At 36.5% G+C, this 26060-nt stretch overlaps 1 pseudogene; it reads right to left on the bottom strand.

Moving 5' to 3' along the window:
- Positions 1-1902: 1902 nt before the first annotated feature.
- LOC131163426 (uncharacterized) lies at positions 1903-26060 on the bottom strand (annotated as a pseudogene).

Genomic DNA, 26060 nt, shown 5'->3' with positions numbered 1-26060 from the left:
CAGAAATTGAAGAGCTAATAACACTAGCAGCAATCTCTCGTGTGAGAGAATTCAAAATCCACGAAAGCACCATATTGTTGCAATGAAGCCACATGATATACAATGGATCAGCCTGATCTTCAGGCTGAGAAAATGTTTCATCCACAAAACCTATTTTGTTCTTGGCATGGTATAATAATTCTCACCATTCAAAGATTGAGAAACCAAGATTAAACCAGGACTTTCTCCATGATGGAGAAAATATAGGTTGAAAAAATCTTCAACCAAGAACCAAGCAGCTTGCTTTGATACCATGACAGAATTGAAAGAAGAAATATGTTGTAGGAGGTAAAGAAATAAAACTGAATCTTGGAGAGAAAAACTCAAATTTCCAATTTGCTTATTTTTTTTTTAATATTTAATCATGTACATCCTAAACCTCATATATATACACGTAAAATCTCAACTAACTAAACAATTAACTGCTAAAATAATAAGAAACATAACATTGAAAACAGAAAACAAACCAACTTAATAGCAGGAAACTGTCGATGATTATTGGCAAATCGTCGACGGTTTGAGAGAAAAAGCAATCAGTCGATAAATTCTTGACTGTTTATGCAAATTTTTTAGGCAGAGAGTTGTCAGTCGATAAATCGGCTATAACTGTTGACGGTTTGTGTCATGAAGCAAGGCATAAATTTAATACATTTGACTCAAGTATGGATTTTAGATATTATAGTAGAATTTTTGAAGATTCGGAAGAATTTCAATACAATTTCATACTATCTTTTGTTCAAATCTTCACAAAATTCAAGAACCAAAATTTATTTCTCATAATGCAAGGTAATCCCACACATATTGATGTCAAGTTGTTAAAAGTTTTTTTTAAAAAAATAGCATATTAGATACACCCAAGAGTCTCACGTGAAATAAGTAGAAGCTGCAATTTTTTATTTTTATTTTTATTTTTTTTGTGTGGCTAAAGTCATGGTATTGAACACTAACTAGAGTCACCTATTGTTTGAAACAGGCTATCATTCAAAAGATCAAAATACCCTTAAGTGAAAAAATATGTAAAATTTTATTTTTTTTTAAATTAAATATTATAAACCACAAAATATGTATTTTAATATAAAATATTTTTTCCATATCCAAAAAATATATTTGTATATGATATTAGCCAAAGACAATAATATATTACTTTTTCATTTTTCTTCAAATATTTTTCTAATAAATTAACTTTTTCGTTAAGTTTAACACAATAAATATAACAAAGATATGTAACATTTTCTATAATATGAAATATTCATCCTTTATGCAAACAACATATTTGCACAATAATATATAACATTTTTATTTTTATTTAAACATTTTAAAATAAATTTAGTTTTCTTTAAATTTAACATTTTGAAAATAACAATTATATATATAATTTTTCTTCAAGATGAAATATTTGCCCCCTATGTAAAATTATGTTTGCACATGATATCTATATATATAGACACAGTGGTGGGTGGTGAACCCAAAACCTTTGTTAGTGGGGGTAAAAACTATGCATATAAATATTTTTTTTTTGTATTTTTCAAGAAAATAATTAAAGCACTAATACATAATACTTTGACAATTAACATTAATAATATTTATTTTAAATACCATTCATTAACGATAATAAATAAAAATAGAATAACACTTCTGACATGCTACTACAATCAACTTCCCATATTTATTTAAATCTAATTGGTCCTAATACTTGCATAAAAAACTAACAAAAAGTATAAATAGGTAAACAAATCAACGCTTCCCCAAACCTCTTCTATAATTATTCTCAACGAGTCTTCATATTTTGGAACCTGACCATTTGCTCATTATCAACACTCTCAAATGCATTTTTTCAATATATGTAACCATGCAATCATTTAATCATTCATCTCTCAAGCGATAACGCAACCAACTCTTTTTAATGTTCAAGACTAAGAATGTTCCTTCTACGGTTGTAGTTGCAACGGGTAATATCAAAGTTAAATTTAGAAGCAAACACCAAAGACTACATAATATGCTTCTTTGTCTCAACCAATTTTCTAAAAAGATCACCAGTTCACTTCACTCATAAAAATGCATTGTCTAAATGCACATCAAAGACATTATTCTCCATTGATTGAGCCATTAACTCCATCTGAGAAATATGATATGGTAGGAATTGGGCATGTTGGAGTAATCTTTGCTCATCAAAAGCAACAAATGAATTTACTGGACAAAGCATACTACACAAAGGAGTGATTTAGTATTTGTTCATGTGAAACGATTATTAAGGTCTTGAAGTTGTCGATGAATTACTTGATAAAACACTTCAACTTGGAAGTGATGCAAATTAGAAATAAGTTCTACCCTTTGGCGACATTGCCCTTAAGTTACAAAAACATCATCCATGTTTAAAATGAAAATTTTGTGAATGCTATAAAAAGAAGAAACATCATTAAGCAAAGATTCCCATCCTTTATCGCTCATCAATTGTAATCGTTGTTTGGCTACTTTAACAATTGTCCTAGCATTTATAATATCTTGATATTTTCTTTGTAATACTTGAGACAAGTCATTAGTAAGTCCCAATATATTTCTCATCAAATGTAATTTAAATGCAGATTCAAAAGATTGCATCAAATCCAATAAAGCACTTGCTTAAGCTATTTGTTCTAAGCAAGTCCCATATTCTTTAACAACTTCATCGGCATCAATTACGGAAGAAAACAAAGTGACTAAATTGATTACAGTTCCATAATGTAAATTCCAATGAGTATCATCGGCTCGTTTAGGAATGATCTTTTGATTCAAACCACGTCCCTTAGAAAGCTCACCATTTTGTAAAGCGCTCACAACTTTACTAGTTGGAGTTTCTCAAAGAATATCTTGCCACTTGCGTGAAGCACCAACCACATTGGCTAAATTGGTAACCAAATTAAAAAAGCATATCAATTTCAACTTTTTTTTTTTTTGTTGCAACAACTATAAGTGCTAGTTGAAGCTGATGAGAAAAACAATGAACATAGAAAGTAAATTCATTTCCTTCATGATCAAACTCTTAAAAACATTAAGTTCCCCCTTTTTTTTTTTAAGAAGGGCGGCACCTCCATTTATTTATTGATAACCCCTCACTTTTGGCGGAGGAATACTGTGGTTACAAGACAATCAATGGGAGATAACAAAAGACAACATGTTAAAAACCTCCCAAAGAACAACACCAACATCCAGCCAAAAACCGAATTACAAGTCCAAACAAACAAAACAAAACAGAACCTACAAAACAAACCTCACGCAACAAAACAAAACAAAACAAAAGATAAACAAAATAAAGCATAAGCTTAAACCAAAAGGAAATCAGCTAAACATACCTCATATAAGTCATACCCATCTTCTCCAATTTATACAAACCATTGCTAACTCTAGGGAGTTGACTACTATTTGTAAACAAACTATTCCTCCCCATAGCATCTTGTCAAGCCTAGGCATCTGCCACTTTGTTCACTTCTCTATACCAATGATTTATCGAAAAATCTACTCCCTCCAATAAACTAATAAGCTGCTCCCAAAAATCCTACAAATACCACAAGGAGCACTTCCTAGCTCTTATCCAATTAACTACAATATTTGAATCACATTCAATATCGATATAGGTATGGCCCAAATGTTTGCAAATCTTTATTCCCTCTAACACAACTCTCAATTCAGCTTCATTATTTGAACAAGAACCAAAATATTTTGAAAAACCAATCACAAAAGAACCTGTATGGTCTCTAAGGATGCCACCACCACCTGCCGACCCTGGGTTCCCCAAGTTGCTCCAATCCAAATTTAGTTTCAACCTCCCTTGCCTCGGTTTTAGCCATCTCACACTTTGCATAGTTTTAATTCTTTTATTCACAATTCACACTTCCCGATTCTGCAATATCTGAAAATCAACATCCTTTAACTGAACCATTTCTGTCATGTTCCTACTCAAAACCCCCACCCAATACTTAATGGAAAGCCACACATCAGTACTACTCTTTAATTTTCCTCCCATTCTAGCCACACATCTCCTTCTCCACAGCCTCCAAACTACTAAACAAGGAGTCAAACCCATCAAAGAACCCGGTTGAGAGAACCTGGAAGCCTTATTAAACCACATTTGGACTCTTTCTTTTTAACTTTGTTGCCTAAGGAAAGGAACACCTACCTCCACTGAAACCTTCCTCCAAACCTCAGAAGCAAGGTCTCCCTTATTTAACACATGCTCCAAATCTTCTGATTGCCTCATCTCACAACAATGACATGCCGAAACAAGTGAAACCCCCACCCTTCTCACCTTTTCATCAACACTTAGGCACTCAAAAGTAGCCTTCCACGTATAGATAGAAATTTTCTTCGGTAACCATTTGTTCCAAACTCACTTAGCCCAATCAAATTTTGGAGCTTTAACTCTGATAACATCCCATGTGGATTTTGTATTAAAGCAACCATCCTTTTTCGGGAGCCATAACAGAATGTCCGAAGAATTTATAAGATTTCCCACCTTTTCCATCACTTCATCCGCTTTACTAAACCCTAGAATCCTCTGGAAATTTTCCACATCCCATGCATTATTGATAACCAAATCGTTTAATTTGATATGAGATTGTACACCATTTGGACAATCTGCAAACAAAGGTCCCGAATCTAGAAACTTATCATACCACAATTTTACATCTCCTTCTCTAACCTTCCACTTAGATTTACTTAACAGTTTATACATACCCTGTAGAACTTTTCTCCAAAAGGAAAAGTCCGATCCATGCGATCTAAAAAGAGCAATATGTCCTACTTTCACATATTTAGCTTTAAAAAATCTAGCCCATAAAGAATTTTGCGTTACTAAAATGCCAACCAAACTTCATGAACAAAGACTATTGCACTTCCAAAATGTCCCTTACTCTTATGCCCCCCCTCCTCCATAGGAACACACAATTTCCTCCAAGCCCTCCATTTCATTTTTTCTTTTTCATCCTTAAATCCCCATAAAAAAGAAGCAAACATACCTTATATCTTTTTAATCACCAGTTTCGGTACATTTAGAACAGCTAACAGATGCAATGACATACTTGAAAGCACATGTCTCAACAAAACAAGACGACCTCCTTAAGACAACAGTCTACTTTTTCAGCCCTCAACTCTCTTACTGATTTTTTGGATTTAAGGGTTAAAATGACAGCCTTTCAATTTACCATCCACTATCGGCACACCCAAATACGTAAAAGGAAATTTACCCTCAATAAAACCAGTCTCTTGAAGAATTTCTCCTTTCCTCTGAACACCCAACTTGTTTGAGAAAAAAATAGTTGATTTATCTTTATTCACCCTTTGGCCTATCTAGTTTTCATATTCCTTAATCATCTCCATTAACTGACTAACAGATTTTTTTCTAGAATTAGCAAAAATAACAACATCATCCGCGTACATTAAATGCGATATAATAGGTGCACCACATGAGTGTGCAAATGGTAAAATCCGCTTCTCAGACAACTTTTTTTGAATTAATTTAGAAAGAATATCTTCCATGATGATGAAAATATATGGCGACAATGGATCCCCTTGCCTCAAGCCCCTTTTTGACCCGAAGAAACTTCTATAAGTGTTATGCATCATGATAGAAAACCATGGAGTGGAAATACAATTCTGGATCAACTTACAAAACCAATCTGGAAAACCAAGAGCCTGAAAAATCTGATCTACCACCTGCCACTCCACTCGATCATACGCTTTACTCATATCAATCTTTAGCATTGTATTACCTCCTCTCACCTGCCTATGTAATAATTTTGTCATCTATTGAGTAAGCGTTATATTTTCAAAAATACTCCTCCCTTTCACAAAAGCACCTTGTTCTAAAGATATTAAATCACTCATCACCAACAAAAGCTTACCAACAAAGATTTTGGAAAAAAATTTATAGATTACGTTACAAAGGCTTATCGACCGAAATTTATCAAAAGACTGAGGATCCTTTACCTTAGGAATAAGCACTATGTAAGAGGAATAAAAATACTGAGGCAACATATCACCTCTGAAGAATTCTCTTACCACATCCATCACATCATTTTTAATAATCTTCCAAAAGGTAATATAGAAAGAAGACCCAAACCCATCTGATCCTAGGCTACTATTCACAGAAATAGACGAAACAACTTCATAAACCTCCTCCTTAGTCGGTTCTTCCCTCAGCTGACCTATAGACTCCTCAGAAACTATCGAATGGATGATATCTTCCAGGTTTGACCTTTGCACGAAACTATTTTGCCCCAAGAATTGCTCAAAATACTTCACAACCTCATCATGGACCATCTGCATATTTTCCAACACCGAACCATTAGGAAGTGTTATTGAATTTACACAAGAATTTTGCCTTTTTTGCATAATCACAGCATGGAAAAACTTTGAATTATGATCTTTGCTTGTTGCGCCAATCTAGCCTCTTCCTTTCTATAGCAAACCTCCAATTCAGCCTTAGAAACAAGAAACTCTTCTTCAACTGATTTCGAGTATTCTGTCTGCAGTAAATTCTCATATTTTTCCACCCTTTCCTCTAACTCTCAAATAAAACTACCAACACGACCGAAAATCTGTTTAGGCCACACCCTAAGCCTTTGTTTTAGCCTTTTAAATTTACCCTCCAATTTACATAATCTTGAATCCGCCACAATGTGTTCTCTCCAAGATGATTCAACCATTTCCAAAAAATCCCCATGTGACGTCCACATGTTCTGAAACCTAAAAGGCATTGGCCCATACCTCTCCATACTCGCACATAGCTGTAATAAGATAGGAGAATGATCTGAAGTATTTCTTTTCAACAAAGAAGTCTTAGTTTCACCGTATTTTATAGAAAAAACATTATTAATAAGCACCCTATCCAATTTCGCCAAATTTCTTCTCAAACCTTGTTGGCCGTTACACCATGAAAATTGACTTTCTTCAAATTTGAGGTCCAATAACCCACAACTATTAATACAACCATTGAATTCAGCCATAGACGAACCCAAGCGAGGTCTACCTCCCACCCTTTCCTTATCTAACCGAATTACATTAAAATCTCTCATAACAACCCAAGCCACATCAACACTCTACATCCCTTGAAGCTCTTCCTATAAATCTCTTCTCTCAATATGATAACATTTAGCATATACAAAAGTAAGAAGCAGAGAGCCTTTTGTCCTTTGTTAACAAAACCGTCACACATTGATTTAAGGTACCCATCCAATCCACTTGAACATCATCTTTCCAGAACAACCAAATATTCCCACCTTCCTTTACATTAGAGCAAAAGTTAGAAAATTGCAAATACATCGCCCACCTTCGTATCTTTTCTATATCTTGAAAAGGTTCCGAGACTGCCAAAATCGAAACTTTCTGATCCTCCACAATTTGTTTCAATCTTCTCTTCGACGTGCCCAACCCTCTTATATTCCAAAACATAATTTTGTCAATCATAGGTTCAACTTTTAAGGTACTAACTTAGACCTCTTAGACTTTCTCACTTGTCCATCATCTTTATTTCTTCCTTCCGATTCACCCACTATCACATTACCTGGATCCGAATAATATTCTTTTAGAGTATCAATGCAAATCTCCAAATCTCCCTTAGATAACACACCTCGACTTCCCCCTCTCTTTCATCCATCTCCTTCACTAAAATCAACTCTCTATCCTTATCCTTTTCAACTTTTCCCCTCCCCCCTTCATAAACAACTCCGATTTCTTGAGCAGACCTAGAAACAATCTCACAATTCTACTTGCACCCCTACCACCCCTGACTTCTGGTCTTTACAATGATCGACTTTCTCTCCACTATTCTTCTCTACCAAATTAACTTCCTTCACTTTTTTAGTACCCACATTATTAACCTCATTCACAATTTCTTTATTTTTCACAATCACCTTCGACGGACCATTCATGTTTCCATCCTTCTTCTCCTCCACCCGTTGCTCCTGATTCTTCAAAATAGGACCTTCCTCTTCAACTATCATATTCTATTTTCTACCCATTTCTTTCCAAACCATACCATCTACCTCCTTCCTCATACCTACCTTCCTTTTATCCTTAGGCTTAACTCCAAACCGGCATACTACTTCAGTAGGGCCTACAACATTTGTTACAATAGAAACCCCTCTTCTCATATATTACCCTTTGCCAATTCTATTTTTGTCCTACCGCCAATGGAAAACCCTCCATAGAACCCTTATGCAAATCCACTTCAACACATAATCTCACACCCGTGGCTCGTGTTCTATATAACGTGGCATTTTTCGTTCCCAAGAATCTGCCAAATCTAGTGGCCAAACTCTGTAAACAGTCCATTCTATATAAATGTAAAGGCAGACCTGGTAAGAAAATCCACTGAGGTGCGATTGATGGCTCCTTGTTGACATCAAAATTTACGAACCAGTTAAAAAGCCGAAATTGGCACCCTGCCACCTATCTTCCTTCTCGTGCCCATGCATGAATGTAGTCCTTTTCGTTTACCAAATGCAATAGAACATGGTAGTTATCCATAAAACTTATCATGGGAACTTCAGAGAGACCCTAGGATTGGATAATATGCCTCCGAAGGACATCGATAGATGACTTTGCAGAAAGAAATTTAAGCACCAATGCAAACTTCAGATCCTCCACAGCCTTTTCCATCTCCACATCCGAGAAAAAAAAACCTAATTCTCCATTAATTAGTTCCAATTTCGTCAATGGGATTTTGAATTTTGAAGATGGAATTGGCTTCTTCAAGGCTTCCGCAAACGATTTCTCCCCCAGCAAAACCTTCCCCCTTTTTGACCTTAACATCCCCCGAACCACTCCCTATCTCCTGTATACTAGTATCGACACCTCCCCTCAACCCTACGGTAACAGCTACCGAAGATGGCTCAGTCATGTCTAAAAAATTACTTGTTTTCCATATTGACTGCCAAAAAGAAAATAAAAATAATAAATAAAAAATAAAAAACCAAACCTGCAGTCCTATAGACCTACGTCTGCCGTCACCGTATGTCACTCACGCAGATTCGCCGTCACCACTTCATCTTTTCCCCAAGCCTCCTCGTAGCAACGCCGATATCGCTGCCAACGCTGGAGGCGAAAACCTACTCCCTAACGAGCAATGTTGCCACTGGCGCACTGGAGATTCGAAGCGCTGGATGTGGCGCTGGAGAAGACAGACCTCCTCCTTGGACGACCCTAGAGAGAGAGCTAGTTGGCTTGCCACTGCTGTGATGTTGGCCTCGACAAACCTGCGCGGTGTCGGCACTAGCTCCATCCTTGCTGCGCGCTTCTGCTCCAGCGACGACGGTCTATTTTGGTTCCGTCCCTGCGGCACTCTCCTGCTCCAGCAATGCATGTGGTGATGACAGCAGAGGAGGGGGGGTAGTTGTTGGTGGCCGGAGTCGAAGATGGGAGAACCTGTAAGGACCTTCGGCCTTTCTTTGTTGGGCGAGGACGTGATGGGGGCTGCGAGATGGAGAAAACCCTAGCCGCCTTTTACTATAATTTCCCGTTTGCAGTTAGATGGGTATTAAGTTCCCCTTGAATGTTACTTGCTCCATTATAACCTAGTCCACGAACTCTAGATAAACTAAACCTATGTCTTGAAAATAAGGAGTCAATAACAGCTTTAAGTGACATAGTAGCAATAACTAATGTGACGCCCTAATTTTTCATACAATTATATATATATATACACACACACGCGCACACACACAATAATCAATAAATCAATCATCTGCCACGTCACAAACTCTGATACCATATCAACATAACCCGACCCGAAATAGGGTATTGGATAATCAGTTCATTATATACACACATTCCTAACAGCGGAAGTCAATATTTACATACTATCCAAAATACAAATAACCAAAATTCTATACATCCATACACAACCAAAAATCCATAACATTCTCTAGGGGATTACACAAATAAATCCCCAACACAAAACACTTACCCTGACTATCAGGCTATCAGCTCTCCTCTATCATGGAGCTCTATCTCTTGGTCTGTTACGGTTCCCTGAAATATTTAAATATTTGGGTGAGACAACTCTCAGTAATACGGAATAAATTATTTACAGCGTGTGGCACATGAATTTAGTTATATCATTAAATACTCATTTAAGTTATTATATCATCTAAGAAAATATGCAACTATGTACTCATAATCGTATAATTATAGAACATAATTTTATAAGCTTTGATACCTTTTCACATACTCTTACATGTATAGCCAATATTTATCAATGAAGTTCCCGATGATAGGGGAGATTACACGCTCATACATGTAACGCCCCTCTGCTCTAATATTGTTTGTAACCTTACCCAATTAACTCGAGTGTGGTTGCGCCTGATACTTATCAGGGCACTCACCTTACTTAGTAAGCCCTCAGGCGGAGTGTTTTACTTCGCCCTAATTATTTATCCCATTAAATCCACATTCTTTCATTTCTCATTTTCTTTTCACAATCTAGCTCAAGAATATCCACGGTAACTAATACACATCCTGTCTGTAACTTAGGGCTACCCTGAGGATATTCTTGACGTCATGTTTCCCCCCATGATCAGGGTTGTGCAGCCCGAAGGCTAGACCTAATTGCAGTTGGCCTATGCAGTTAGATCAAAATAATGAAACAACTTGTTTGTAGTACGATTGGCCTACCTACGCTTAGTTTGGACTCCAGGGGCATCTCTACTCTTCTTACTGGCCCAATCGATTGCCACGCCACACTCTCCACGAGACCGTGTGGTTGAATTAAAAGCTCGCTAGCAACGGTACCGTGCTTTCAGAAATATGCCAGTCCATCAGGGTTCTCATTTCCACATTTCCATATTCACATTTCCGTATTCACATTTCAATATTCACATTGTAGTATTCACATTGCAATATTCACATTTCAATATTCACATTGCAATATTCACATTTCAATATTCACATTGCAATATTCACATTTCAGTGTTCACATTTCAAAATGTTGGTATATTTCATCACATCAGTAATATTCTCATCATTTTCTGCTTCATTTCATCATTCCCGTTCATATTTCGTCTCATATCAGTATATAACTCAATTCAATATTTTTGTACCAACATATCTTATATCACGTATAACATCGTTTCAAATAAAACACATCTTTATCTCACATTTTAACATATCACTCTAAAAGCATATTGGTATAACATGTTTCATCATTTATAGTAAAAACCATTTTTGCATATCACGTTTCATCATTTCTATAAAACATATCTTTACTTTTCATATTTTCATTTTGGTATCATCATATCAATATATCTCATATTCTCATTTCTTTCCATTCCAAAACATATCCATATTTATTCCATTTTATCACAATTTTAGTATAAAAAATTATTTACGTTCCTCATTCCACACAATTTCATATGATATTCACGATACAATATTCACAAGGAAAATATCATAATTTCCTTTTCACATTATTACTCAACCAGTAATTTCAAAAATAACTATTATAATTTATTCCCCTTAACTGACTTAGTAAGAGACCTGCTAACAACCCTAAATCCACACCCCACAACGTTCGAAGTTCAAAACCCTAAAATTACATTTTCCCCAAATTAATTAACTCAACTCCCAGAATATTTATCATATAGCATTTCCTAGGCTCCCAAACACTCCAAATTACCAATAAAACCAATATTTAACACTGTTACCTTAGTTTTGGAGTGGTGCCTCGGAACCTCAACTCAACGATCCGCTCAAGTTAAGTTATAGAGAATCATCCCACGAACCTCATGGTTGTTCCGGATTATTGATCCAGGCTAGAATGAAGCCGAAATAAAAAAGAGAAGGAGGTTAAGGCCATAAGGTTAAGAGAGAGAGAGAGAGAAAGAGATTTTTATTTTGTTTAACAAATGACGCTTGCAGTACTTTCTTATAATCAGCATTGCAGAGAAAATCGTCAATGGTTTTCTACACCCCTTACAAAACCATTGACGGTTTGGGCTCATAACCCGCTTTTTTTTTTTTTTATCGTTTTGCCTGTAACCGACCCACGGTAAATACAAAATCATCAACGATTTTCTGCGACTCCCTCCAAATTGTTGATGGTTTGGTCTTCACTAAACCGAATTTCCTCATTTTAAAGTTATTTTTATTATTATATTTCCTGGGTCTCTACATTCTCCTCTCCTTATAAAAAATTCGTCCTCGATTTTTGCTATCTATCACATTTTCTATTCTTAAAGAGAAACACCACAATTTTATTAATTACCTTCACTTATGGTGGAGGAATACCGTGGTTACAAGGGAGGGTTCTGGGAGATTACAATTATTCAAAGAAAATTCTCCCAAAGCCATTCATATCTTAGAACCAAAAACACTATCTATCCTACACTACACTATACAAATCAAAATACATACATTGTTATTCACTTTTCTTTTTTCCACTTCAACCTTGGGTTCCACTGAATAGGTGTGGGTATCTCTGGCACATTTGTTCCTCTAATTCCCACAAAACTTACTCAACTGCATAATTGCGCCATAACACTTTTACTAGTGGAATTCTTTTCGTGCGTAGCTCCTGCTCTTTCCAATCCAAAATCTGCACTAGCACTTCTTCATATGTCAGAGTATCTCTAAGCTCCAGTGCCTCATGACTAATCACATGGGAGAGATTTGTGATGTATTTTCTCAACATAGAAACATGAAATATTTCATGGATTCTAGATAAGACTGGTAGTAAGGCTAACTTGTAGGCAACTGGACCTACTCTTTCAAGTATCTTGAATGGTCCAATATACTTAGAGCTCAGCTTACCCTTCCTTCCAAATCTCATAACCCCTTTCATTGGTGCCACTTTCAGAAATACATGATTTCTAACGTCAAACTCTAACTCTCGCCGATGAGTATTTGCATAACTCTTCTGTCAACTCTGCGCTGTTATAATCCTATCTCTGATGAGTCTGACTTTATCTCGAGTTTGTTGTATCAGCTCTAGCCCCAAAATCTGTTTTTCCCCAATCTATTCCTAATACAATGGGGATCGACACTTCCTGCCATATAACGCCTCATATGGTGCCATCTCAATGCTGGCCTAGTAGCTGTTATTATAAACAAACTCGACTAGTGGTATGAATTTTATCCAACGGCCTCCGAAGTTCAGCACATATGCTCGTAGCATGTCCTCCAGTATCTGTATAGTCCTCTCCGTCTGCCCATTTGTCTAAGGATGGAATGATGTGCTGAATGATAACTAAGAACCCATGACTCCTTGCAAATTCCTCTAGAAATGAGATGTGAACTGTGGGTCTTGGTCCAATACAATGGATACTGGCATGCCATGCAGCCTAACCATCTCTTGTATATACAGCTCTGCCAGTATGCTCATGGAGCAGTTAACTTTGATAGGGAGGAAATGGGCAGTCTTTGTCAGTCGATCTACGACTACCCAAATGGCGTCCTATCCATGCAGTGCCGATGGTAACCCTGTGACAAAATCTATAAAAATGTGTTCCCACTTCCAATCAAGAATGAAAAGAGGCTACAATGTTCCCACCGGTCTCTGATGCTAAGCTTTCACCTGCTGGCATATCAAACATTGATTTACAAATTCAACAATTTCTTTCTTCATATTGCTCTACCAAAAAGACTCCCAAAGATCCCTATACATTTTAGTGCTACCAGGATGTACAATATACAGGGATCGGTGCGCTTCTTCTAGAATAACTTTCTTAATTTCGGCATCAGCAGACACACACAACCGGGTATGGAACCTCAAAGCCCCGTCATCTGAGATACTAAATTATGCCTTTTTACCATTCTGTACTTGATCTATGAGTTTTACTAACTCTGCATCACTTCTCTAAGCAACTTTAATTCTTTCTTGTAGAGTCAGCTATAATACCAAATTGGCAATAAATTCTTGATGATCGCCCTCTACAAGTTCCACCCCAAGTCTTTCCAAATCCAGCTGAACTGGATGCTGAGTCACCACTGCAGATACTGATGAACCCACTGATTTCTCGCTCCAAGCATCAGCCACCACATTAGCTTTTCCCTGGTGGTAACTGATGGTACGATCGTAATCTTTTATTAGCTCCAACCATCTCCTCAGCCTCATATTTAATTCTTTCTACATGAAGAAGTACATTAGCCTCTTATGATCAGTGAAAATCTCACACCTACCCCCATATAGATAGTGTCTCCAAATTTTCAACGCGTTGACCACCGCTACTAAGTCCTGATCATTGGTAGGGTAATTCTTCTCATATTCTTTCAGTTGCCGGGAGGCATATGCTACAACTCTCCCCTGCTGCATTAGAACACATCTGAGCCCTTTATGTAACGCATCACTATAAATCACGAAACCCTCTTCTCCTGAAGGAATTGTTAAAACTAGTGCAATGATGAATCGCTGCTTCAACTCCTGAAAACTCCGTTTGCATTCATCAAACCACTCAAATTTCACATCTTTTCTAGTCAATCTTGTCAAAAGACCTGATAATTTGGAGAAGCCCTCAACAAATCTGCGGTAGTACCTAGCCAATCCTAGGAAACTTCTGATTTCCTGCACATCCTTAGGTCACACCCAGTCGACTACCACCTCGATCTTACTTTGATCCACCAAAATACCACCCCTGGATACCACGTGTCCAAGGAAGGTAACTTGCTCCAGCTAGAATTTGCACTTCTTGAATTTCACATACAGTTTTCTCTCTCTCAGCACCTGAAGACTATCCTCAGATGTTCTTTGTGTTCCTCTGGGCTCTTTGAATACACAACTATGTCGTCAATAAACACTACCACGAACTGGTCCAAATACTCGTGGAAAACCTTGTTCATCATATCCAAAAACACTGTAGGAGCATTTGTCAATCCGAATGGCATAACCAAGAATCAGAAGTGGCCATACTGAGTCCTGAACGCTGTCTTTGGCACATCCTCTACCCTAACCTTCACCTGATGGTACCCAAATCGTCAATCAATCTTAGAGAATGTTTGTGTCCTCTGTAACTGATCAAATAAATCATCAATGCGGGGAAGCGGGTACTTATTCTTGATAGTCACTTTATTAATTTCTCTATAGTCGATACACATTCTTATTGACCCATCCTTCTTCCTCATAAACAATACCGGCACTCCCCAGGGCGACAAGCTAGGCTGAATAAACCCCTTATCTAACAGTTCCTATAACTGTTCCTTCAATTCTCTCAACTTTGCCAATGTTATTCTATACGACGCTTTCAAAATCGACACTGTCCCCGGAACAAGATCAATAACAAATTCTACCTCAGGATTAGGAAGTAGTCCCAAAAAATCCTCGGGAAATACATCAAGAAAATTCCTTACCACCGAGATATCCTCTAACCTTAACTCCCTTTCTGATACTACCTTCACACAAGCCAAATATCCCTAACAACCTTCCAGCAACGTTATCCTCGCCTGAATGGTGGATAGTAACTGTGGTGGGGTGCGCACACATGAGCCCACAAATTTGTACTCCTGCTCTTCTAGAGGTCTAAACACTACCTCTTTCTGATAACAGTCAATATTGGAATAGTGGGCAGCTAGCCAATCCATCCCCAAAATTACCTCGAACCTATGCATATCTAAAACCCCCAAGTTAGCTGGTAAGGACCTCGCCTGAATATCGACTGGACAGTTCTTGGATACCTTCTTACATAACCCAATGGCCCAAGTCGGGGTAGCCATTGACAAATTGACATCTAACAGCTGAGTTTCTAACCCACAAAACTTGGTAAAATCCCAGGCTATAAAGGAGTGAGTCCCCTAAATCAAATAAAACAATTGCTTTATATGACATAATTGGTACAATACCTGTCACGACATCTTTTGCTGCCTCAAGATCTTTCGGTGTCAAAGCATAAACCCGTGCTGGGGTGGTATTCCCCTACTGACTGCCTCGGGGTGCCTAGTGACCTCCTCAGTATGGTCTAGGAGTAGGCACATTTACTGGCAGTGCTCGGCAGTCTCTCGCAATGTGGCCAAGCTGATAGCATCTGTAACATACCATCTCTCTGACTCGACACTCTCCCGAGTGGCTCCTGTAGCATCTGGGATAGAGAGGGGGCATCGATCTGCCTTGTATCCTTCGATTTCCCATCCCCTGTCTCCAACCTCCTCTGCTATCCTGCCTCCTCCAAGGTCCCTGGCTAGAACCTGCCTAGAAATCGGGAGGCGTGGGTCTCTTTCTCTCGCTTTGTGCTCCAGCACCTCTCTATAGGCCAGTCTCAATCACTGTAGCTTTATCTACCAGCTCTAAGAAGATCTGGACCAGAAAACCAATGGCCTACTCGTACAAACTCAATCTTAGACCCTCCTTAAATTTTCTCACCTTCTTTTTATCATCTGGCACCATATACAGGGCAAACTGGGATAACTCACTGAATCTGGTAGCATACTGTTGTACCATCATCTACCCCTTGTCAAATGCAAAAACTTTGCTACCTTCACGCTTCTGATTGTAGCAGGGAAGTATCACTTGAAAAAAAAACACCCTAAAGCGGCTCCAGGTCAACATTATAGGTTCAGGTATTTGCTTTTCTAACAGCCTCATTGATCTCCACCAGCGTTTGTGTGTGACGCTTAGAACCCACCAGGTGGATCCCGGGTGCCACGTGTTCCATTTACCTGTATCTGATACTATAACATCAATTATGCAGTGGAAAAATAAACTAACATCCTTTATAAAATACTAGAGTTCTATATATATCCTAAAAAGTATTCTCCAACACCCAGTATTCACCAAAATTCAACTTAGAAAACATAAATATAATGCAGCCCAAAAATATTTCCAAAGTTATACCCTCTCTCTAAAATGCTATGCCAACAAATCCACCCCTGAGCTCGCTAAGCTCGATCACGCGGAGGTCCTAAAAAGATGAATTGTATAACGAGTGAGACACATCTCAGTAAGATGAAATATATTAATACCAGTGTGTGACTATCATGAGGTTTTTGTATAAAATATAATCATCCTTTACAAATTAATCCATAATTATGAAATCATTCTCTATCCCTACTCACACACATGCAACTTATTTTATTAACGAGAGTTTCCCAAGGATTGAGGTGATTACCCGCCCATACAAGTAGCACCCCTCTACTCTGATACCTTATGCAACCTATGGTTACAACTGAAGCATATTAGGGCATTTACCTTACTCGGTAAGCCCTTATGTGGATAGTTTATCTCTTGTCATACACATTCACACAATTATTTATCAGCAAAGGTTCCCGAGGATAGGGAAGACTATCTGTCTATACAAGTAACTTCCCTCTGCCCTAATACACTATGTAGCTTGGTATGACCACATCTAATACCTATCAAGGCACTCTCTTTTCTCAGCAAGCCCTCGGGCGGAGAGTTTACTTCGCCCCAAATACATACTACAATATATAATACATTTATTACTTTACTCTATGTTTGTTATCTCTGTATTATTCATCTTTTCAAGTTCTCAGTTTTCACACTTCTTAGTATTTCATATCACATAAATCTCACTTCCACATTTCATATTCACATTTCACTTTCTCTGTATTCCCGCCAACATTCATATATTTTGGTCTCATTTTATTTAGTGGTTAAATTAAAAATTATGCATTTACTAGATGGATAACACATTGTCATGCTTCCCCCCAAGACGGGTTGTGCGGCCCGAAGGCTGGACTTAACCCTGGTCGGGCCACTAGAGTTAAATAAAAAAAATAACCTCTTCACTCTGTAAGTCAAATTGGCTTTCCCATACTCGTCCGCATTCTAGGGGGAACTCCACCCTATACAGCACAATCGATCATCTCATCTCCACACTCTCCACGAGACGTGTGGGTGCAGCTCTTCAGAAATCAAGCACAATAGTATTATGCATAAACATGAAACCACAATCCACCGGAGTTCTCAAACCATAACTTGCAATTTAATATCCACATTCAACTCGGATTCAATGATCACACACAATTAATATTCTCAACGCATTTCAGTATTTCCAACATCTCATAAATATATATCATAATTCGTTGTAATATATTCTATTATTCCACATGATTTAGAATAATACACATATTTATACATTTACAAAAAATACGCTAACCCACATTCATCATTCATATTACTAAAAATACAAATTTAAATTTCTCCACAATTATCTAGAAAATTCATACTTTCATCATTCCATTTTTCGCAAATAATAACTAATAACAAAGCCCTAGGCTCAAAATCATAGTTCAAATGGTTGGCTTTTCTAAAATTTGCATAATAAATATATACTTACACATATTAGTTTTCCATTTTAACCAGTAAGTTCGCAAAATTACTTGCTTAATCTATTCCCCTTACGTAGTTTCCTGAACTACGTTTGCATGGATCCCGAAATTATACCCGCAACACTCATCCGAACCCTGAATCCAAAAATCCTAGTTTGTCTATACCACCCCAAATAAAATACAATTCTTTTCCCCAATTCCTAAACTCATAAAATTCAAATAAATAATTGAATTACCAAAAACCACAAATTTGCTCAATTTCCTAAATCTTACCTTATCCTTGGATTGGTGCCTGAAAAACCCAATTCAAAAATCCACTCTACTAGACTTGTAAAGAAACGCTCCTAGAACCACTTGGCAGTTTCAGATCGTCAGTTAAACTGAAAATTTGAGAGAAATTGAGGAGAAAGGGTGGGTTTACTTTACCCGAGGAGTGATCTTACAACACTCCTATGAAAAATCCACTCCGGTAGGAATGTTGGTGGCGGAGAATGGAATCCAGCGGTATTTTCTATTTTCTGATCGGCCAAGTATTTGCCGAGAAAATAAGGAGAGAGAGAGAGAGAGAGAGAGAGAGAGAGAGAGAGAGAGAGAGAGAGAGAGAGAGAGAGAGAGAGAGAGAGAGAGAAGGCGGAGGAGTGAGACGAGAGCACGAGAGAGTGAGCGCAGAGAAGCTCTCTCTACAAATCAACTTTGAAGTTTTCTGAATCATAAGGAAACTTTTCTTTACATATATCATTATGTAATTTTACTTATATACATTTAATATATTGTATTAATATTATATATACATACATATATATATATATATATATATATATATATAACATATACACCACTTAACCTTATATATATTTATGCATATATATAATCATCATATTACTTAATTTAATTAATTCAATTTAATAATAATTAATTAATTAATTAATTATAATTAATCTTAATTTAATTTTAATTTTTTCCCGGGTTACTACATTCATCCATCCTTAAAAGAATTTCGTCCTCGAAATTTGTGAATTGATAATTCTATTTAAATTCTATTATTAATGAACCACCCCATAGCACATTTTGCAATATACTTTATAACTACAAATAACTACATTAATCTAAAACATAAAATAACTATTGCTTATCTCATAATATAAATTTATTACCTGCTTCTGCGCCACAGGCAATGTCCGCACCAGTCAGGATACAAATATAAAACTGAAAAAAAAATCAATAAACGTCAAAAATAGGAGTCAATGCTTAGAAACATCACCGTCGATGGATTTACTATGGTTTTTTGAAACTAGCTACTTCTCGAGAAAAACACAAAAGACCATCAAGGGATTTCTGCCCCAAGCTTATGAAAAACAACTCAAAATTCCTAACAGTATCTTAATCTACCCATTCCTATCCTCATCCTAACTCGATCCTATACTCTAGTATTAATCTAACCTAGAGTCTACAAAACCTAACAACCTAAAGCTCTAATACCACTCTGTCATGCCTCGAACTCGCTAAGTGGGGTCTAAGGTGTGATGTGATTCAATCACTTGTGTCTGATACCATAACCTTAATCACGCATAAAAAAAATAACTAAATATCCTTAATAATATACTAGAGTACTATATAAACATCCCAAAACAGTATTTCCCAACATTCAGTATCCATATATATCTTAGAAAACTAAAAAAACATAAACCAAAAATACAACCAAAATATGTACCCTCTCTCTAAAATGCTATGCCAACAAATCCAGCCCCGAGCTCGCTAAGCTCGATCATGCAGAGGTCCTGAAAAGGTGAATTGTATAACGAGTGAGACACATCTTAGTAAGATGGAATAGATTAATACCAGTGTGTGGCTATCATGAGGTTTGTGTACAAAATAAAATCATCATTTACAAATTAATCCATAATTATGAAATCATTCTTTGTCCCTACTCACACATATGCAACGTATTTTATTAACAAGAGTTTCTCAAGGTTTGAGGTGATTACCTGCCCATACAAGTAGCACCCCTCTGCTCTAATACCTTATGCAACTGATGGCTACAACTGAAGCATATTAGGGCACTTGCCTTACTCGATAAGCCCTCAGGTGGATAGTTTATCTCGTATTCACACATATTCACACAATTATTTATTAGAGAAGGTTCTCGAGGATATGGAAGATTACTTGTCCATACAAGTAGCTTCCCTCTGGCCTAATACGTAATGCAGCCCGAATGACCACATCTAATACCTATCAGGGCACTCGCCTTTCTCAGCAAGCCCTCGGGTGGAGAGTTTGCCTTGTCTCAAATACATATAATACTACAATATATAATACATTTATTACTTTACTTTGTGTCTGTTATCTCTTTATTATTCATCTTTTCAAGTTCATAGTTTCCACACTTCTCAGTATTTCACATCACATAAATCTCACTTCCCCATTTCACATTCACATTTCACTTTCTCTGTATTCTCGCCTGCATTCCTATATTTTGTTCTCATTTTATTCACTAGTTAAATTAACAATTATGCATTTAGAACTCACTACCAGATGGATAACACATTGTCATGCTTCCCCCCATGACAGGTTGTGCGGCCCGAAGGCTAGACTTAACCCTGGTCGGCCCACCAAAGTTAAATAAAAAAAAAAAAACAACGCCTTCAGATTGTAAGTCGGATTGACTTTCCACACTAGTCTAGACTCCAAGGGGAACTCTACCCTACACAGCACAATTGACCATCCCGTCTCCACACTTTCCACGAGATGTGTGGGTGCACTAGTTCTTCAGAAATCATGCGCAACAGTACTGTGCATAAACACAAAACCACAATCCACCGAAGTTCTCAAACCATAACTTGCAATTTAACATTCACATTCAACTCTAATTCAACAATCACACACAATAAATATTCTCAACGCATTTCAGTATTTCCAACATCTTATAAATATATATATATATATATATATATATCATAATTCATCGCAATATATTCTTTTTACTCGTGCCACACAATTTAGAATAATACACATATTTATACATTTACTAAAAATACGCCAACCCACATTCATCGTTCACATTACTAAAAATGCACGTTTAATTATCTCCACAATTATCTAGAAAATTCATACTTTCATCATTCTATTTTCACAAATAAGAACTAATAACATAACCCTAGGCTCAAAATCACAGTTAGAATGGTTGGCTTTTCTAAAATTTGCATAATAAACATATACTTACACATATTATTTTTCTACTTTAACCGGTAAATTCGCAAAATTACTAGCTTAATATATTCCCCTTACTTGGTTTCCTGAACTACACTTGTAGGGATCCCGAATTATACCCGCGGCACTCACTCAAATCCTGAATTCAAAAATCATAGTTTATCAATACCACCCCAAATAAAATACCATTCTTTTCAACGTTTCCTAAACTTATAAACTTTAAATAAATAATTTAATTACCAAAAATCACAAATTTGCTCAATTTCCTAAATCTTACCCTAACTTTGGATTGGTGCCTGGAAAACCCAATTCAAAAATCCGCTCTACTAGACTTATAGAGAAACACTTCTAGAACTACATGGTGGTTTCAGATCGTCAGTTAAGCTAAAAATTTAAGAGAAATTGAGGAGAAAGAGTGGGTTTACCTTACCCCCACGAGTGGTGCCTACAATGCTCCCACGAAAAATCTACTTTGGTAGGAATGTCGGTGGCGGAGAATGGAACCCAATAGTATTTTTTATTTTTTGATCGGCCAAATATTTGCTGAGAAAATGAGGAGAGAGAGAGAGAGAGAAGGCAGAGGAGAGAGACGAGAGCAGGAGAGAGTGAGCGCAGAGAAGCTCTCTCTACAAATTAACTTTGAAGTTTCCTAAGTCATCAGGAAACTTTTCTTTACATATATCATTATATAATTTTACTTATATACATTTAATATATTATATTAATATTATATATATATATATAACTATATACATCACCTAACCTTATATATATTTATGCGTATATATAATCATCATATTACTTAATTTAATTAATTAATTAATTATAGTTAATCTTAATTAAATTTAAAATTCTTTTTCCCAGCTTACTACATTTTGCCTCCCCTATCAACTTGAATGTAGCAAAGGATACTTTCTACTCCTCGGTACAAGGGAGCACTGCCAACATGTCCTCAATATCCTGAATCCAATTCTCTGCCACTAATGGATCGGCTCCTCCGTAGAACGACGGGGGTTTCATTCCGTTGAACTGCTTAATCGTGTAGCTCCGCTCCCTTAAGCTCCTAGCCATCTCTATCATCATCTGTTGGGTGACGCTACGTATCATTGCATCGGTGTCTCCCTCGCCCATACTGGAAGGCCCTACCTCATCACCTCCAACATGTGCACTGCTACTTCCAAGCTCCTTCGTGAAAATGATATAAAACAGACTTAGAATTCTATTATCATAACACCACTAATACACTCAACAAACTAAAACCCATAAAATAATCTTCTATAACCATTCATCTTAACATCCTCAATCCTAATTTAAGATTCAGTCCTACCACTCAGAAACAAAACCAGTGATAGTTTACTATAGTTTTCCTAAAGTCGTCACCCCAGGAAAACTACAAAAACAATCACAAAATTTCTTGCCTCTAGGCTGCAAGATAGAACCCTAAATTCCCAATCTCATCCTCTAACAACAACTGAACCATATCTCAATCTACCCATCTTCTATTCTCCTCACAATCTATTCTTATACTTTGGTATTGTATTTCGCTGTTTACTAAAATCAGCAAAACCTAACAATCTAAGCTCTGATACCAAACTGTGATGCCTTGATTTTTCATACATATTTTTTTTTATATATACAATAATCAATAAATCAATCATCTGCCATGTCACAAACTCTAATACCATATCAACATAACCCAACCCGAAATAGGGTACCGGATAATCATTTCATCATATACACACATTCCTAACAATGGAAGCCAATATTTACATACTATCTAGAATACAAATAACCGGAGTTCTATACATCCATACATAACCCAAAAATCCATAACATTCTCTAGGGGATTACACAAATAGATCCACAACACAAAATACTTACCTTGACTATCAGGGTATCAGCTCTCCTCTATCACGGAGCTCTATCTCTTGGTTAGTTATGGTTCCCTAAAATATTTAAATATTTGGGTGAGACAACTCTTAGTAAGATGGAATAAATTATTTACAATGTGTGGCACATGAGTTTAGTTATATCATAAAATACTCATTTAAGTGATTATATCATCCGAGAAAATATACAACTATGTACTCATAATCGTATAATTATAGAACATAATTTTATAAGCTTTGATACCTTTTCACATACTCTTACATGTACAACCAATATTTATCAGCGAAGTTCCCGAAGATAGGGGAGATTACACGCCCATACATGTAACGCCCCTCTGCTTTGATATCATTTGTAACTTTGCCTGATTAACTTGGGTGTGACTGCAACTAATACTTATTAGAGTAGTCACCTTACTCAGTAAGCCTTTAGGTGGAGCGTTTTAATTCACCCTAATTATTTATACCATTAAATCCACACTATTTCATTTCTCATTTTCCTTTCACAATCTAACTCATGACTATCCACGGTAACCAATACACATCTTGTCTGTAACTCAGGACTACCCTGAGGATATTCTCCACGTCATGCTTCCTCCCCCTCCCCCCAATGATCAGGGTCATGCAACCCAAAGGCTGAACCTAACCGTGGTTGGCCTACTTGGTTAGATCAAAATAATGAAACCACGTACATGTCTATAGTACGATTGGCTTGCCTATGCCCAGTCCGGACTCCAAGGGCATCTCTACCCTTCTCATTGACCCAAACAACTGCCACACCACACTCTCCATGAGACCGTATCGTTGCACTAACACCTTGCTAGCAACGGTACCATGCTTTTAGAAATATTCTAGTCCATCAAGGTTCTCATTTCCACATTTCCATATTCACATTTCAACATTCACATTACAGTATTCACATTACAATATTCACATTTCAATATTCACATTACAATATTCACATTGCAATATTCACATTTCAGTGTTCACATTTCAGTATGTTGGAACATAACATCACATCAGTAATATTCTCATCATTTTTTGCTTCATTTCATCATTCCCGTTCATATTTCATCTCATATCAGTATATAGCTCAATTCAATATTTTTATACCAACATATCTTATATCACGTATAACATCGTTTCAAATAAAACACATCTTTATCTCACATTTTAACATATCTCTCTAAAAGCATATCGATATAACACGTTTCCTCATTTACAGTAAAAACTATTTCTACATATCACATTTCATCATTTCTATAAAACATATCTTTATTTCTCATATTTTCATTTCAGTATCATCATATCAATATATCTCATATTCTCATTTCTTTCCATTCCAAAACATGTGCATATTTATTCCATTTTATCACAATTCTAGTATAAAATATTATTTATGTTCCTTATGCTGCACAATTTCATCTGATATTTACGTCACAATGTTCACAGGAAAACTATCATAATTTCCTTTTCACATAATTACTCAACTAGTAATTTCAAAAATAACTGTTATGATTTATTCCCTTTACTTGGTTTACTAAAAGGCCTGCTAACAATCCTAAATCCATGCCCCACAGCGTTCAAAGTTCAAAAGCCTGAAATTACATTTTCTCCAAAGTAATCAACTTAACTCTTAGAATATTTATCATGCAGCATTTCCTAGGCTCCAAACACTCCAAATTACTAATAAAACTAATATTTAACACCCTTACCTCAGTTTTGGAGTGGTGCCTCGGAACCTCAACTCAACGATCTGCTCCGGTTAAGTTGCAGAGAATCATCCCATGAACCTCGTGGTGGTTCCAGATTATTGATCCGAACTAGAATGAAGCTGAAATCAAAGAGAGAAGGAGGTTAGGGACGTAGGGTCCCAAGAGAGAGAGAGATTTTTGTTTTGTTTAACAAAAGACACTCGCGGTACTTTCTTATAATCAGCACTGTAGAGAAAACTATCGACGGTTTTCTGCACCCCTCACAAAACCATTGACGGTTTGGGTTCTTAATCCACCTTTTTTTTAATTTAACATTTAACCTATAATTGGCTCGCGGTAAATACAAAACCATTGATGGTTTTCTGCGCCCCTCTCCAAACCGTCGACGGTTTGGTCTTCACCAAACCGAATTTCCTCCTTTTTTAATTATTTTTATTACTATATTTCCTAGGTCTCTACATATAAGACATGAACAAGGGTAATAAAGCATTGAATGACACACCCATCATTATCCACATAGCGCGAAAATAATGGCCATTTGCTCTTTGATTGAAATATAAGGAGTTTCATCAATTAAAATTGCAAATATCTCATCACCAAGATCATTAATAATTGAGCAAATAGCCTCACTAGTTGTAGCACTAACAATATCAATCTGGATCTTAGGGGAGAGTAACTTGAGTTTTCCTCGAGCGTTTTTCAAAATTTTATAAATAAACGCACTGTGATTAGTAAGAAAGTATAAAAGTTCAAGAAAGTTACCTCAATTACTTGAATTCTCGGATTCGTCATGATGTCAAAATGCTAACCCTTGACGTAAAAGAAAATAAATACCATCAATTATTGCAATCAAGTGAATCCTATATTCTTGTTTAGTTTGATATGGTTGCTTGACTATGTACACTGCTAGAACCTCCAATATGAACTCACAATCTTTTTTTTTTTTTTTTCTAGTTTGATAAACCAT

Source organism: Malania oleifera, chromosome 9, assembly GCF_029873635.1.
Source record: "Malania oleifera isolate guangnan ecotype guangnan chromosome 9, ASM2987363v1, whole genome shotgun sequence".
Taxonomy (NCBI): domain Eukaryota; kingdom Viridiplantae; phylum Streptophyta; class Magnoliopsida; order Santalales; family Ximeniaceae; genus Malania; species Malania oleifera.
This window is presented reverse-complemented; position numbering and strand designations above follow the sequence as displayed.